Here is a 15,972-nt window from a genome sequence, read left to right as displayed (position 1 = left end):
AGCTAATTATACACTGATTATACAAAACATTAAGAACACTATTTTCAGACATAGACTGACCAGGTGAATCCAAGTGAAGCTATGATCCCTTATTGATGTCACTTACATCCACTTCAGTCAGTGTAGATGAAGGGGAGGAGACAATTTAAGCCTTGAGACAATTGAGACATGGATTGTGTATGTGTGCCTTTCAGAGGGTGAATGGGCAAGACAAAATATTTAAGTGCCTTTAAACGGGGTATGATAGTAGGTGCCAGGCGTAATGTTTTGTGTCAAGAACTGTAATGCTGCTGTTTTTTTTTACGCTCCACAGTTTCCAGTGTGTATCAAGAATGGTCCACCACCCAATGGACAGGATGAATCGTGTGAATACAGGAAATATACAAGAGTGGAAAAGGGTCACATACCTGCAATTCAAAACAGAAACATGCCTGTGTTTTCTAAAGGGCTAGATGATGGAAAGGGTGAAGGGGTGTCTGTTGAAAGGACTGTCTCTGTTTCAACCTTCATGTGTTTTTCCATGTGTTTAGTAGAAAGTGAAGATGCTCTCAAACCTAAAGTGTTCTTGGAGAAAACTGTACAAGGTGTTTGGTTGCCAAATCAATGAGTTCTAACTGCATAGGCAAGAGGCCCTTACAGTAGCTCCATCAAATCTCAAACACTGCCCCAATTCAGAATCCCCAGGGATACACAGACCTTGCTATGACACCCGAGAAAACCAGGTGAAATGGAAGCACAACATGAGAATAGCAAGCTTTCCTCGAAACTGGTCAATACAACTCTACTAGTGCAAAGCTACTCAGGGTTGGAGTAGAAGCTTTTAAATTAATACAATATCAATTGTGACAGCCCAGTCCCTTGGATCTTCACAGAGGAAGTACACTTTGCCCAGTTGACTCACTCGCTGAGCTTTGTTTAAAGTTTTTGGTCATAATCAGTATGGTACAACTAATCATTATCATCTTTTGGATGGCAACTGGCAGGAACAAAGCTATCAAAACGTATCCTATCTAAAAGTACCTTATTTGCAAACATAATGCATAACTTATCATGCCAGCATTCAGAACAGTAACTAGATCATTAAGTTTGTCATTCAACTACTTGGCTCCATATGCATTGTGCTCCTCAGCATTTGGCTGGCTAGATCTGTTTATATGTGGTATTGGGTGTGTTTATTTATTTCAGAAGCTAGCTAGAAATTGATTTCAACAACTAGTTTGCTAATAGTTAGCTAAATACTTAATAACCGACGGTAACATACTGTACCTCTCTCTACCTTGCACCGTCTTGTCCTACTCCTCTTCCTCTTCTCTGCACCTGATGGGTATGACCTTTTATTAGATGCCATGACAGATGCATACCCTAGCCTTGCCCCCTCCTCCTCGCTCTCTTATCAGCAGCAATGCTTCTGTGTAACTTGCACCCATCCGTCACTACATAATACCACATCTGTAACTCTCCGCTCGCGCAGGTTGCACGAGGGCCCCCTGAACTTACGACGACCTATTGCCTGACCACAAAAAACTATAACATTTGAATACAATTTTGTATTAACACATTGTATTTTTTATGTCGCGTTTGGGGGCAAATTTGATATTCTGGGCCCTGGGCAGCCACCTATTCGGTCTGTCGGAAAGTGGGATACCTAGTCAGTTGTACAACTGAATATATTCAACTGAAATGTGTCTTCCGCATTTAACCCAACCCCTTTGAATTAGAGAGGTCCGGGGGGCTGTCTTAAATCAACATCCATGGCATCTGGGGAACAGTGGGTTAACTGCCTTGCTCAGGGGCAGAAGGACAGATTCTTACCTTATCAGCTCAGGGATTTGATCCCAACACTCTAACCACTAGGCTAACTGCCGACCACGGGCCGGTTCTGATTCAGCCTTCCTTCCTGCTTGGTCAAATATTCACAATTCTAATCCACTCTATTTCAGACACCATTTTGAAACTCCACAGCAAAAAAAAAATAACAACGGACATGTACACCCTCAGGCTGTTTTAATTAAGAAAATAAATGAATCCAGTAATAGTTCACCCGGGGCTGAATTCATGTCAAATAAGCACAAGCACTCTACCTACACTTAGTTTTCTTGAACGCACTACAGAACGTGTCACTTCCTGTTGAAAGCGGAATTAGCAGAATGAGGGAGAATGTGAAAATAAATTAATACAGTAATAGTTCACCTGGGGCTGAATTCATGTCAAATAAGCACAAACACTCTACCTAAATGTCGTTTTCTTGAACGCACCGCACAAAACGTTGCTTTCTCATGAACGTGGAACGCAGAATGAGGGAGAGCTCGGTTTGTTGTTTTGGAAGGTTTGTTGTCTTGGAATGTTTTGAAAGTCTGTTGGAAAAGCTCAGTTATTAGCTAGCTACCTTTTCAGTTTGGATCCTGCGACACGGTTGGCATCAGTTGCTGGGACCGCTACTATCTGTCCAGTGATCCTGCCGACCAAGGCTGGGTCTAAGGAGCTGCTTGGCATAGCAGCTAGCCTAGCTGGAAGCTAGCAGCCTATCAAGCTAGTAGGGTTTTCTTGAGGGCTTGAACGCAGCTCATGCGCAGTTAGCCATTGTGACTGGTACCGCGGATTGTCCCGGGCTTGTGGATGTCTAGATCCCTGCTGTTTGTTGTTTCCAATCTTCCCTGTGACCTTCCCTGTCTGGAACTGTGAGGAGTAACAGCATAAACCACATTGCTACCATGACAAAGATCAAAGCCAGCGGGAGTATGGTGGTGTCTCTACATCACAGGTGAAGGATCTTTTAAACAAACAAAAATAGTTCTACAAGCAGTTGTTACAACAACAAGAAAATAGGTTCAAGTGTTGTGTCCAAATACTGGTGGAGTAAACTAATAAAAGAATGGACAACCTGACCAGAGAGGTCCAGGACCTGAAGAACAGTTAGCAGTTCTCCCAGGGTCAGCTCGATGAGTTTAAACAGGAGAACGGCAAGATGACAGAGAAATCTGATTATCTCGAGGGACAATCAAGGCGGAACAACATGGTTCTGGATGTAACGGCTTCCGTCGGTAGAAGGAGAGGAGGACCAAAGCGCAGCGTGGTATGTATCCATATTTATTAGAATACTTCTTCAATACGAACAAAACAATAAACAYACGAAAACCAACGAAGCTACAGTCCTGAACTAGAGAACATAYAACACATGAACYCACGAACAGGAACAATCACCCACAAACKAACAMTGAAAACAGGCWACCTWAATATGGTTCCCAATCAGAGACAATGACAAACACCTSSCTCTGATTGAGAACCATATRAGGCCAAWCYACAAWKCCKACATAGAAACACAAAACATAGAATGCCCACCCAGCTCACGTCCTGACCAACACTAAAACAAGGAAAACACAAACGAACTATGGTCAGAACGTGACACTGGACGGAATTGTAGAATCCCCACAAGACTTGGACGGGAGTCTGAGGACAAAGCGGGGAAATGATATCGGAGAAACTGAAGATGGACCACATAAAGATTGAGGTGGAGCCCGCCCACAAGAGCGCACCCACAGACACATGCTTACACATACACATGATAAGACATGCACTCTACACACACGTACACATGTATTTTGTATTGTAGATATGTGGTAGTAACCAGTGTCAGGTTATTAATCAACCTACCAGGGAACACACTTAATATGTTGAGAAAAGTGTTATGAAATGTAATGTTGTAATATTTAAAATTGTATATAACTGCCTTAATGTTTTTCTCTTGCTTTGTTTGCTCTTTTCCATATTATGTTTATCTCTGATACTTATCCAGGAAAGGGCTGAAATAGCCCATATTAAGATATGTAACCTTATAAATAAGGTTAATGAAATCAAAAACTTGCATCAGATAACATTCATATATATTAGCCATTTCTGAGACTCACTTAGATAATTCATTTGATAATACAGCAGTAGCAATACAAGGACATGACATCTATAGAAGAGACAATGATGCTTATAGGGGAGGTGTTGCTGTATACACAGTTGAAGTCGGAAGTTTACATACACTTAGGTTGGAGTCATTAAAACTCGTTTTCCAACAAATGTTTACAGACAAATTATTTCACTTATAATTCACTGTATCACAATTCCAGTGGGTCAGAAGTTTACATACACTAAGTTGACTGTGGCTTTAAACAGCTTGGATAAATCCAGAAAAGTATGTCATGGCTTAAGAGGCTTCAAATAGGCTAATTGACATAATTTGAGTCAATTGGAGGAGTACCTGTGGATGTATTTCAAGGCCTACCTTCAAACTCAGTGCCTCTTTGCATGACATCATGGGAAACTCAAAAGAAATCAGCCAAGACTTCAGAAAAAAAATGTGTAGACCTCCACAAGTCTGGTTCAACCTTAGGAACAATTTCCAAATGCCTGAAGGTACCACGTTCATCTGTACAAACAATAGTACGCAAGTATAAACACCATGGGACCACTCAGCCGTCATACCGCTCAGGAAAGAGACGTGTTCTGTCTCCTAGAGATGAACGTACTTCAAAAGTGCAAATCAATCCCAGAACAACAGCAAAGGACCTTGAGGAAACAGGTACAAAAGTGTCTCTATCCACAGTAAAAGAAGTCCTATATCGACATAACCTGAAAGGCCGCTCAGCAAGGAAGAAGCCACCGTTCCAAAACCGTCATAAAAAGCCAGACTACAGTTTGCAACTGCACATGGGGACAAAGATCATACGTTTTGGAGAAATGTCCTCTGGTCTGATGAAACAAAAATAGAACTGTTTGGTCATAATGACCATCGTTATGTTTGGAGGGAAAAGGGGGAGGCTTGCTAGCTGAAGAACACCATCCCAACAGTGAAGCACGGGGGTGGCAGCATCATGTTGTGGGGGTGCTTTGCTGCAGGAGGGTCTGGTGCACTTCACAAAATAGATGGCATCATGAGGAAAGGAAAATGATGGATATATTGAAGCAACATCTCAAGACATCAGTCAGGAAATTAAAGCTTGGTTGCAAATGGGTCGTCCAAATGGATAATGACCCCAAGCATACCTCCAAAGTTGTGGCAAAATGGCTTAAGGACAACAAAGTCAAGGTATTGGAGTGGCCATCACAAAGCCCTGACCTCAATCCTAAAGAAACTGTGTGGGCAGAACTGAAAAAGTGTGTGCGAGCAAGGAGGCCTACACACCTGACTCAGTTACACCATCTCTGTCAGGAGGAATGGGCCAAAATTTACCCAACTTATTGTGGGAAGCTTGTGGAAGGCTACCCAAAATGTTTGACCCAAGTTAAACAATTTAAAGGCAATGCTACCAAATACTAATTCAGTGTATGTAATCTTCTGACCCACTGGGAATGTGATGAAAGAAATAAAAGCTGAAATAAATTATTTTCTCTACTAGTATTCTGACAATTCACATTCTTTAAATAAAGTGGTGATCCTTACTGACCTAAGACAGGGAATTTTAACTCTGATTAATTGTCAGTAATTGTGAAAAACTGAGTTGAAATGTATTTGGCTAAGGTGTATGTAAACTTCCGACTTCAACTGTGTATGCAGAGCCATATCACTGTAGTGCTTAGAGAAGATTTTATGTCATGTGTTATTGGAGTGTTGTGGTTGCAGGTTCACATGATACATCTAAAGCCTTTTCTTTTGGTTTGTTGCTGTAGGCCACCAAGTACTACAGTACCAGTCAGTATCTAAATAATATGTGTGAAGTGCTTGATTGTGTATGTGATGTAAACAGAGAGGTCTACTTTCTTGGGGACCAGAATATTGATTGGTTTTCATCAAGCTGTCTGCTCAAGAGGAAGCTTCTTACTGTAACCAGTGCCTGTAATCTGGTTCAGGTTATTAATCAACCTAGGAGGGTGTTTACAAACACTACAGGAACAAGATCATCCACAAGTATTGATCACATTTTTACTAATACTGTAGAACTGTTCTAAAGCTGTATCTGTACCCATTGGATGCAGTGATCACAATATAGTGGCTATATCCATGAAGGGCAAAGTTCCCAAATCTGGTCCTAAAATAGTGTATAACAGATCATTTGATGATGTAGAAAATATTTGTTGGTCGGATGTGATTAATAAGGAGCATTCAGACGCTGCACTTGTTGAATTTATGAAATTGCTTCTTCCAATTATTGATGAACATGCACCTGTTAAGAAACTGACTGTTAAGGCTCCATGGATTGATGAGGAATTAAAAAACTGTATGGTTGAAAGAGATAGGGCAAAAGGAATGGCTAATAGAGTCTAGCTGCACATCTGACTGGCTAACTTTCTGCAAATTGAGAAATTATGTGATGAAACTTAAAGAAAAGAAGAAACCTGTATTATGAAACGAAGATCAATGACATAAAGAATGATGGAAAAAAATGTATAGTACTTTAAATGAAATTATGGGCACAAGACATTCAACTCCATCTTTCATCGAATCAGATTGCTTATTCATCACAAAACCATTTGATTTTTTTTAATGATTAATTCTTTGGCAAAGTGGGCAAACTTAGGCAGGAAATGCCAACAACGAGAGCCATCGTACCCATGCATAAAAAAATGAATAATGAAAGAAAAGCATTGTAAGTTTGAATTTTGTGAAGTTAGTGTGGTAGAGGTGGAAAAATGATTGTTATCTATCAATAATGACAAACCTCCTGGCATTGACAAATTAGATGGAAAGCTACTGAGGATGGTAGCTGACTCTAAAGCCACACCTATCTGTCATATCTTTAATCTGAGCCTAGAGGAAAGTCTTTGTCCTCAGGCCTGGAGGGAAGCCAAAGTCATTCCGTTACCCCAGAGTGGTAAAGTGAGCTTTATTTGGTTTTAACAGCAGACCTATCAGCTTGCTGCCAGCTCTCAGCAAAGTGTTGGAAAAATTGTGTTTGACCAAATACAATGCTATTTCTCTGTAAATAAATGATCAACAGACTTTCCGCATAATTATAGAGAAGGGCACTCAACATGCACTGACACAAATGACTGATGATTGGTCAAAATATATTGTTAATAAGAAGATTGTGGGAGGTGTACTGTTAGATTTCAGTGTAGCATTTTATATTATTGACCCTAACCTGTTGTTGAGAAAACTTGTGTTATGGCTTTTCAACCTCTGTCATATAATGGATGCAGCGCTATCTATCTAATATAATTCAGGAGGTTTTCTTTAACTTTTACTTGGTACTCATCCCGGATCCGGGAGCACCCCCCACAGTAAAAAAGCTGACTAGCATAGCCTAGCATAGCGTCACAAGTAAATACTAGCATCTAAATATCATTAAATCACAAGTCCAAGACACCAGATGAAAGATACAGATCTTGTGAATCCAGCCATCATTTCTGATTTTTTAAATGTTTACAGGGAAGACACAATATGTAAATCTATTAGCTAACCACGTTAGCAAAAGACACCACTTTTTTTACTCCACCAGTTTTTACTCCATCAGTAGCTATCACTAATTCGACTAAATAAAGATATATATAGCCACTAACCAAGAAACAACTTCATAAGATGACAGTCTGATAACATATTTATGGTATAGCATATGTTTTTTTTAGAAAAATGTGCATTTTTCAGGTATAAATCACAGTTCTACATTGCAGCTGCAATCTGAAATAGCGTTGGAAGCAGCCGGAATAATTACAGAGACCGACGTCAATTACCAAAATACTCATCCTAAAACATTTCTGAAAAATACACAGCATACAGCAATCGAAAGACACAGATCTTGTGAATCCAGACAATATTTCAGATTTCTCTAAGTGTTTTACAGGAAGAAACACAATATGTAAATCTATTAGCTAACCACGATAGCAAAAGACACAACTTTTTTTTTCACCATTTTTTTCCTGCATCAGTAGCTATCACTAATTCGACTAAATAAAGATATATATAGCCACTAACCAAGAAACAACATCATAAGATGACAGTCTGATAGCATATTTATGGTATAGCATATGTTTTTTTTTTAAAAATGTGCATATTTCAGGTATAAATCACAGTTCTACATTGCAGCTGCAATCTGAAATAGTGTTGGAAGCAGCCGGAATAATTACAGAGACCGACGTCAATTACCAAAATACTCATCCTAAAACATTTCTGAAAAATGACACAGCATACAGCAATCGAAAGACACAGATTTTGTGAATCCAGACAATATTTCAGATTTTCTAAGTGTTTTACAGCGAAAACACAATATATCGTTATATTAGCATACCACATGAGCTAACATCACCCCAGCATTGAWTCAAMGCAAAAYGSGCGATAACGTTATCYCCACCAAAATATATHAATTTTTTCACTAACCTTCTCAGAATTCTTCAGATGACAGTCCTGTAACATCATATTASACAATGCATATAGAGTTTGTTCGAAAATGTGCATATTTAGCATCACAAATCGTGGTTATGCAATGTAATCTGTCAAAACATGGCATGCATTCTGGCCCGCGCCATCTTGGAAAGGCACCTATGTTTACGATTATTTATCGATTAGATTGACWAAAAAAATACAGGTTGGACAGCTAATGAAAGATGCATTGGTTATTAATGCAACCGCTGATTTAGATTTTTAAAATTAACGTTKCWAGACATACATTGTGAGTTACAGCCAGACTAGTGCCGCAAAAAATGGCCGACAACTGCGTTTACATTTTTCCACATAAATACGGAATAAAATCATAAATAACTCTTACTTTTGGACGAGCTTCCATCAGTATCTTGGGCAATGTGTCCTTTGTCCAAAAMAATCGTTGCWRTGTTGTAAAACGACCTCRTCAACTTCGGAACTAGCAGCTAACGATAGCTACACGGCACACACATGTCCAAATCCTCAAACGCAATACTAAGGAAATTCCGAAAAATAGCAATATACTCACATAAACTGATATAAATCGGTTTCAAATAACTTCGTTATGATGTTTCWAACACCTATATCGAATTAAATCACAGACGGATAMATCTTTGYTCAATAACGAGAGCTTTTGAGCATGCCATTCTGAMGTCCTCCCTTGCGTCCTGGCGAGCGTCSAAAAGAAGGGACATCTCACTCCATTGCCTTTTATAAACTCTGAGAAACACGTAGAGACGCCATTCCACTTCTCATTGGTTACTGACATCCAGGGGAAGGCGGGTGCAGTTCATTTCGATCCATAGGGCARACACAGAGCTTAAAACTGATCCGAGATCAGAGACTATTTTTCAGAGCTTCGCATGTTCTGTCATGATTTTCGCTGTAGAAAGAGTTCTGGTTCACCCACAGACATAATTCAAACGGTTTTAGAAACTAGAGATTGTTTTCTATCCAATAGTAATAATAATATGCATATTGTACGAGCAAGAATTGAGTACGAGGCAGTTTAATTTGGAAATGTAAAAAAATAAATAATGCTAACAGCTCCCCCTATTGACAAAAGGTTAATGGAAGCTTCTCTAATGTCAAACATGTAAAGTGTGGTGTACTGCAGGGCAGCTCTCTAGGCCCTCTACTCTTTTCTATTTTTACCAATGACCTGCCACTGACATTGAACAAAGTATGTGTGTCCATGTATCCTGATGATTCAACCATATACACATCAGCAACCACAGCTAATGACGTTACTAAAACCCTTAACAAAGAGTCTGTTTTGGAATGGGTGGCCAGTAATAAACTGGTCCTGAACATTTCTAAAACTAAGAGCATTGTATTTGGTACAAATAATTCCCTAAACTCTAGACCTCAGCAGAATCTAAGAGGAGACTTAGATTGTAAACTGTCATGGTCAAAAAATATAGACTCAATGGTTGAGATAGGCATCGCTTTGTCTATAATAAAGCGATGCTCTGCTATTTTGAAACCACACTCCACAAAGCAAGTACTGCAGGCTCTAGTTTTATCTTATCTTCATTATTGTCAAGTCATAAGGTCAAGTGCTGCAAAGAAAGACCTAGTTAAGCTGCAGCTGACCCAGAACAGAGCCACACGTTTTGCTCTTCATTGTAATAAGAGGGCTAATATTAATACTATGCATGCCAGTCTCTTTTGTCTAAGAGTTGAGGAAAGACTGACTTCGTTACTTCTTGTTTTTGTAAGAAATGACCACCAGGGGTCCCCAGGTCCGGTCCAATGTCTTTTTTGTTATGTTTCGGACCTCAGTAAGAATAGCTGTCACCATTGGCGTCAGCTAATGGGGATCCTGATAAATCAAATAAAATGTAATTATATCAATAAATGCATCTACAAAGAGAGGGGGGTGTTTGGAGATGAAGTGCCTCAGAGAAAAACTATAATATTGAAGCCAGTAAAGCAACATTGGCTTAGGAGTTAATATCAATGCTGGGCCAATTGTTCGCCACCCTATTGGACTCTCGGTCACGACACAGCCGGGAATTGAACCCCAGGCTGTAGTGACGCCGCAACGCTGTGATGCAGTGCCTTACACCGCTGCGCCACTCGGTAGGCCCTAATGTAGTGTTTTTGCAGATCGTAGTATACCCTAGTATTTACGGTATCACTTTACTTGACACCTAGCATCATAACACGTTATGATAAGGTCATAACCATGTCACAATGTCATAACTTGTCCTAACCTGTTATAATATGGTCATAACTGTCATGACACATATTTAGACCTGTTGTGAGATATGTTGCGTAATTTTATGGCTGGTTATGACACCTATATAAGAGTGTCAAAACCAACAAAAACCTACCACACAAGGCAAAACATTCCATTACACCATAGCCTACGTGTCAACAGTATGTTTATGTTGTATACTCTTTTTTAAATTGACCATATTAAATTATCATTGTAATTGCACACACATTGATGTCAGACATGCACCTACCCCAATGCTCTGTTGCTGATGACTGGGATGAATGCAGGAGCAGATTTCAGGAGGACAATACACCCTCTTTTTGACTGATGACTGATATTGAGTAAGGGAATGTACATGATAGGCCTACTGTATCTGGCTTATATGACTCTGATGGTCATAATGGTTCTTGATAGTGTCAGAAAGTGTATTTTCCATAAGTTATTTAAAATATGAAGAAGAAAAAAAAACGTAAGAATTCAATAGAACAAAAAAAGATTAAAGAAACATACTTTTAAACGAAAGTGAATAAAATAATTTGAATACATGCGGGTTTTGACAGTCTTATGTACTTGTCCTAACCGTCCATAAAATAACAAAATATTTTTTACAACAGTTGTAAATATGGGTCATGACAGTGCTATGACCATATTATGAAATGTAATGTTAGCTGTTGTGACATATGACATGGTTATGACCATGTCATAACATATGACACTGGGCGTCAAGTAAAGTGTTACTGTATTTACTAGAGGATTTTTTCAGACTGTAGTATACTGTAGTATTTACTGTAGTGTTTTGTAGACATTACTCTAGTATTTACTGTAGTGTTTTTGTTTTATTATCTTTGTCATAGAAGTGGACGCTTTCTCTTTCAGGAAATCTACTGGAGAAAAACTAAAATAGCAAATTTTCCATAACCTATAGGTAGGACGGGGCCTGAATGGATAGCTCAGAGCTTCTGCTCTTCTCTATAACCATAATATATGGTCTGTACTTGTAGGTTTCTTAATTATGTGTGGCACAAATTGCAATATGGGGGAGGGAAATGGGAAGTGTATATGCAAATTGTATACTGTAGGATTAACTATAGTTAATACTGTGTAGTGTTTTTGCAGACCGTAGTGTTTTTGCGGACATTACTGCAGTATTTACTACAGTGATTTTTTTGTGGATAAAACTGTAGTATTTACTATTCTACAGTATACTACAGCATTCTATTGTAAGTACTACACATGATTGAGGGATACTACAATGTGTAGTATGGTATTCTAAAGTATACTACAATTTACTATAGAATTCTATAGTAAGTACTGTAGTATTCTATACTAAACTGTCATATTTTTTTATTTGGGTATTCATAAACATCAATTGCAATCCCAAAATTGACTAAAAAGTGGAAGTAGGATAACTTTTGTCACTATCTTCCAAAACAGAGATTTGCAAGATTCAAGAAATGAATGATTCAAATCCCGGCAGTTACAATGGCGCCCAATGTGGAGCGGTCTCTCATGGGGGAGGAGGTCAAAGGGGGTTGAATGTAGAGGACATGAGTCGCTCATGGTTGCTCATGGTCTCGTGATGGGTAGCTTACTGACAATTTAAAAATTCACTAAATAATTTCCTTTTGGTATAATGGTGAAGACGTTGGGTTCTCCAGTGGGAAACCTGGGTTCAAATCCCATCAGTTACATTGACATGAGACATAGCTACAATACATTGTCGCCAATGTTTTGTTGAAAGAACGAGACTTGTTCTTTGTACTATTTTCTACTACACCAAGAGTGTGCAAAGCTGTCATCAAGGCAAAGGGGGGCTATTTGAAGAATCTCAAATATAAAATATTTTTTGATTCGTTTTAAACTTTTTTTTTTTTTACTACATGATTTCATATGTGCTATTTCATAGTTTTGATGTCTTCACTATTATTCTACAATGTAGAAATTGTGAACAAATAAAGAAAACCCCTTGAATGTGCAGTTGTTCTAAAACTTTTGACCGGTAGTGTATGTAGATATCTTTGTTTGAAAAAATACTATATTTCCCTTGATGTAGTGATAATGACTGTAAAGAATCTCTCAATTTACCCCACTCTCCCTTACAGTAGTACAGATATGTGCTTTATCTAGACTAAGTGCTCCAGCCTTACCCATATTTCTGAAAAATTTATAATTACTAGGAATGACAACAACGCCCTGCCAAAATGCACTCAACTGGTATTCACAAACAAATAAATGTACCTTTAAACTGACTGACAAGCAAGGTGAGCAGCAGTGCCTGTTTGTGTTATAATTTTTATTTTCATTTTCATTTCACTTTTATTTAACAAGGTAGGCTAGTTGAGAACAAGTTCTCATTTACAACTGTGACCTGGCCAAGAATAAAGCAAAGCAGTTTGACACATACAACAACACAGTTACACATGTAATAAACAAACATACAGTCAATAATACAGTAGAAAACAATCTATATACAGTGTGTGCAAATGAGGTAAGATAAGGGAGGTAAGGCAATAAATAGGCCATGGTGGCGAAGTAATTACAATATACCAATTGAACACTAGAGTAATTGATGTGCAGAAGATGAATGTGCAAGTAGAGAAACTGGGGTGCAAAGGAGCAAGATAAATAAATAAATACAGTATGGGGATGAGGTAGTTGGATGGGCTATATTACAGATGGGCTATGTTCAGGTGCAGTGATCTGTGAGCTGCTCTGACAGCTGGTGCTTAAAGCTAGTGAGGGAGATATGAGTCTCCAGCTTCAGTGATCTTTGCAGTTCGTTCCAGCATTGGCAGCAAAGAACTGGAAGGAAAGGCGGCCAAAGTAGGAATTGGCTTTGGGGGTGACTAGTGAGACATACCTGCTGGAGCGCGTGCTACGGGTGGGTGCTGCTATGGTGACCAGTGAGCTGAGATAAGGCGGGGCTTTACCAAGCAGAGACATGTAGATGGCCTGGAGCCAGTGTGTTTGGCGACGAGTATGACGTGAGGGCCAGCCAACGAGAGCGTACAGGTCGCAATGGTGGGTAGTATATGGGGCTTTGGTGACAAAACGGATGGCACTGTGATAGACCTTAGAAAGGCAGGGTAGGATATATATAGGTCTGTAGCAGTTTGGGTCTAGAGTGTCTCCCCCTTTGAAGAGGGGGATGATCGCGGCAGCTTTCCAATCTTTGGGAATCTCAGACGATACGAAAGAGAGGTTGAACAGGCTAGTAATAGGGGTTGCAACAATTTCGGCAGATAATTTTAGAAAGAGAGGGTCCAGATTGTCTAGCCCGGCTGATTTGTAGGGGTCCAGATTTTGCAGCTCTTTCAGAACATCAGATATCTGGATTTGGGTGAAGGAGAAATGGGGGAGGCTTGGGCGAGTTGCTGTGGGGGGTGCTGGGCAGTTGACCGGGGTAGGGGTAGCCAGGTTGAAAGCATGGCCAGCCGTAGAAAAATGCTTATTGAAATTCTCAATTGTAGTGGATTTGTCGGTGGTGACAATGTTTACAAGCCTCAGTTGCGTGGGCAGCTGGGAGGAGGTGCTCTTATTCTCCATGGACTTTACAGTGTCCCAGAACGTTTTGGAGTTTGTGCTACAGGATGCAAATTTCTTAACTGCCTGTGTATATTGGTTCCTAACTTCCCTGAAAAGTTGCATATCACAGGGGCTATTCGATGCTAATGCAGTACGCCACAGCATGTTTTTGTGCTGGTCAAGGGCAGTCAGGTCTAGAGTGAACCAAGGGCTATATCTGTTCCTGTTTCAATTTTTTTTTTTATGTAGCATGCTTATTTAAGATGGTGAGGAAGGCACTTTTAAAGAATAACCAGGCATCCTCTACTGACGGGATGTGGTCAATATCATTCTAGGATACCCCGGCCAGGTCGATTAGAAAGGCCTGCTCGCTGAAGTGTTTTAGGGAGCGTTTGACAGTGATGAGGGGTGGTCATTTGACCGCAGACCCATTACGGATGCAGGCAATGAGACAGTAATCGCTGAGATCTTGGTTGAAAACAGCAGAGGTGTTTTTAAAGGGCAGGTTGGTTAGGATGATATCTATGAGGGAGCCCGTGTTTACGGATTTGGGGTTGTACCTGGTAGGTTCATTGATCATTTGTGTGAGATTGAGGGCATCAAGCTTAGATTGTAGGATCGCCAGGGTGTTAAGCATGTCCCAGTTTAGGTCACCTAGCAGCACGAGTTCTGAAGATAGATGGGGGGCAATCAATTCACATCAGCTGGGGGCAGAGGGTGGTCTATAGCAAGCGACAATGGTGAGAGACTTGTTTCTGGAAAGGTAGATATTTAAAAGTAGAAGTTCAAATTGTTTGGGCACAGACCTGGATAGTATCACAGAACTCTGTAGGCTATCTCTGCAGTAGATTGCAACACCCGCCCCCTTTGGCTCTTCTATCTTGGCTGAAAATGTAATAGTTAGGGATGGAAATTTCAGGGTTTTTGGTGGTCTTCCTAAGCCAGGATTCAGACACGTCTAAGACATCCGGGTTGGCAGAGTGTGCTAAAGCAGTGAATAAAACAAACTTAGGGAGGAGGCTTCTAATGTTAACATGCATGAAACCAAGGCTTTTACGGTTACAGAAGTCAAAAAATGAGAGCACCTGGGGAATAGGAGCGGAGCTAGGCACTGCAGGTCCTGAATTAACCTCCACATCACCAGAGGAACAGAGGAGGAGTAGGAAAAGGGTACGGCTAAAGGCTATAAGAACTGGTCGTCTAGTACGTTCGGAACAGAGAGTAAAAAGAAGCAGGTTTCTGGGTGCAATATAATAGATTCAATGCAAAATGTACAGACAAAGGTATGGTAGGATGTGAGTACATTGGAGGTAAACCTAGGCATTGAGTGTTGGTGAGAGAGATTTTGTCTCTAGAAACATTTAAACCAGGTGATGTCATCGCATATGTGGGAAGTGGAACTAAATGATTGTTTAAGGCGTATTCAGCAGGGCTAGAGGCTCTACAGTGAAATAAAACAATAATCACTAACCAGAACAGTAATGGACAAGGCATATTGACATTTGGGAGAGGCATGTAGAGCCGAATGATCATGAGGGTCCAGTGAATGGTTGGGCTGGGTGGAGACAGGCGATTCAGACAGCTAGCAGGCCGGGGTTAGCAAGCTAGCAGAAGGGCCTTAGAGGGACGTCGCAATGGAGGAAAGTCTGTTTTAGCTTCCTCATGCGGTTCCATCGATATACCAGTCGTGATGGATTAGTAGGGTTCCGTGTAGCAGAGGGGTCCAGTCCAATTGGCAAATGGATCTATTCAGCTAACAGTCCAATATGCTCTAGACAGCTAGCGGGCCGCGGCTAGCAGGCTAGCAGATGGGCATTCAGGGGACGTCGCGACGAAGGGGCCTGTTAAAAAAAAGACCCTCGGGCAGATTACGTCGGTAGTC

The sequence above is a fragment of the Salvelinus sp. IW2-2015 genome, linkage group LG11, assembly GCF_002910315.2.
Source record: "Salvelinus sp. IW2-2015 linkage group LG11, ASM291031v2, whole genome shotgun sequence".
Classification (NCBI taxonomy): Eukaryota; Metazoa; Chordata; class Actinopteri; order Salmoniformes; family Salmonidae; genus Salvelinus; species Salvelinus sp. IW2-2015.
This window is presented reverse-complemented; position numbering follows the sequence as displayed.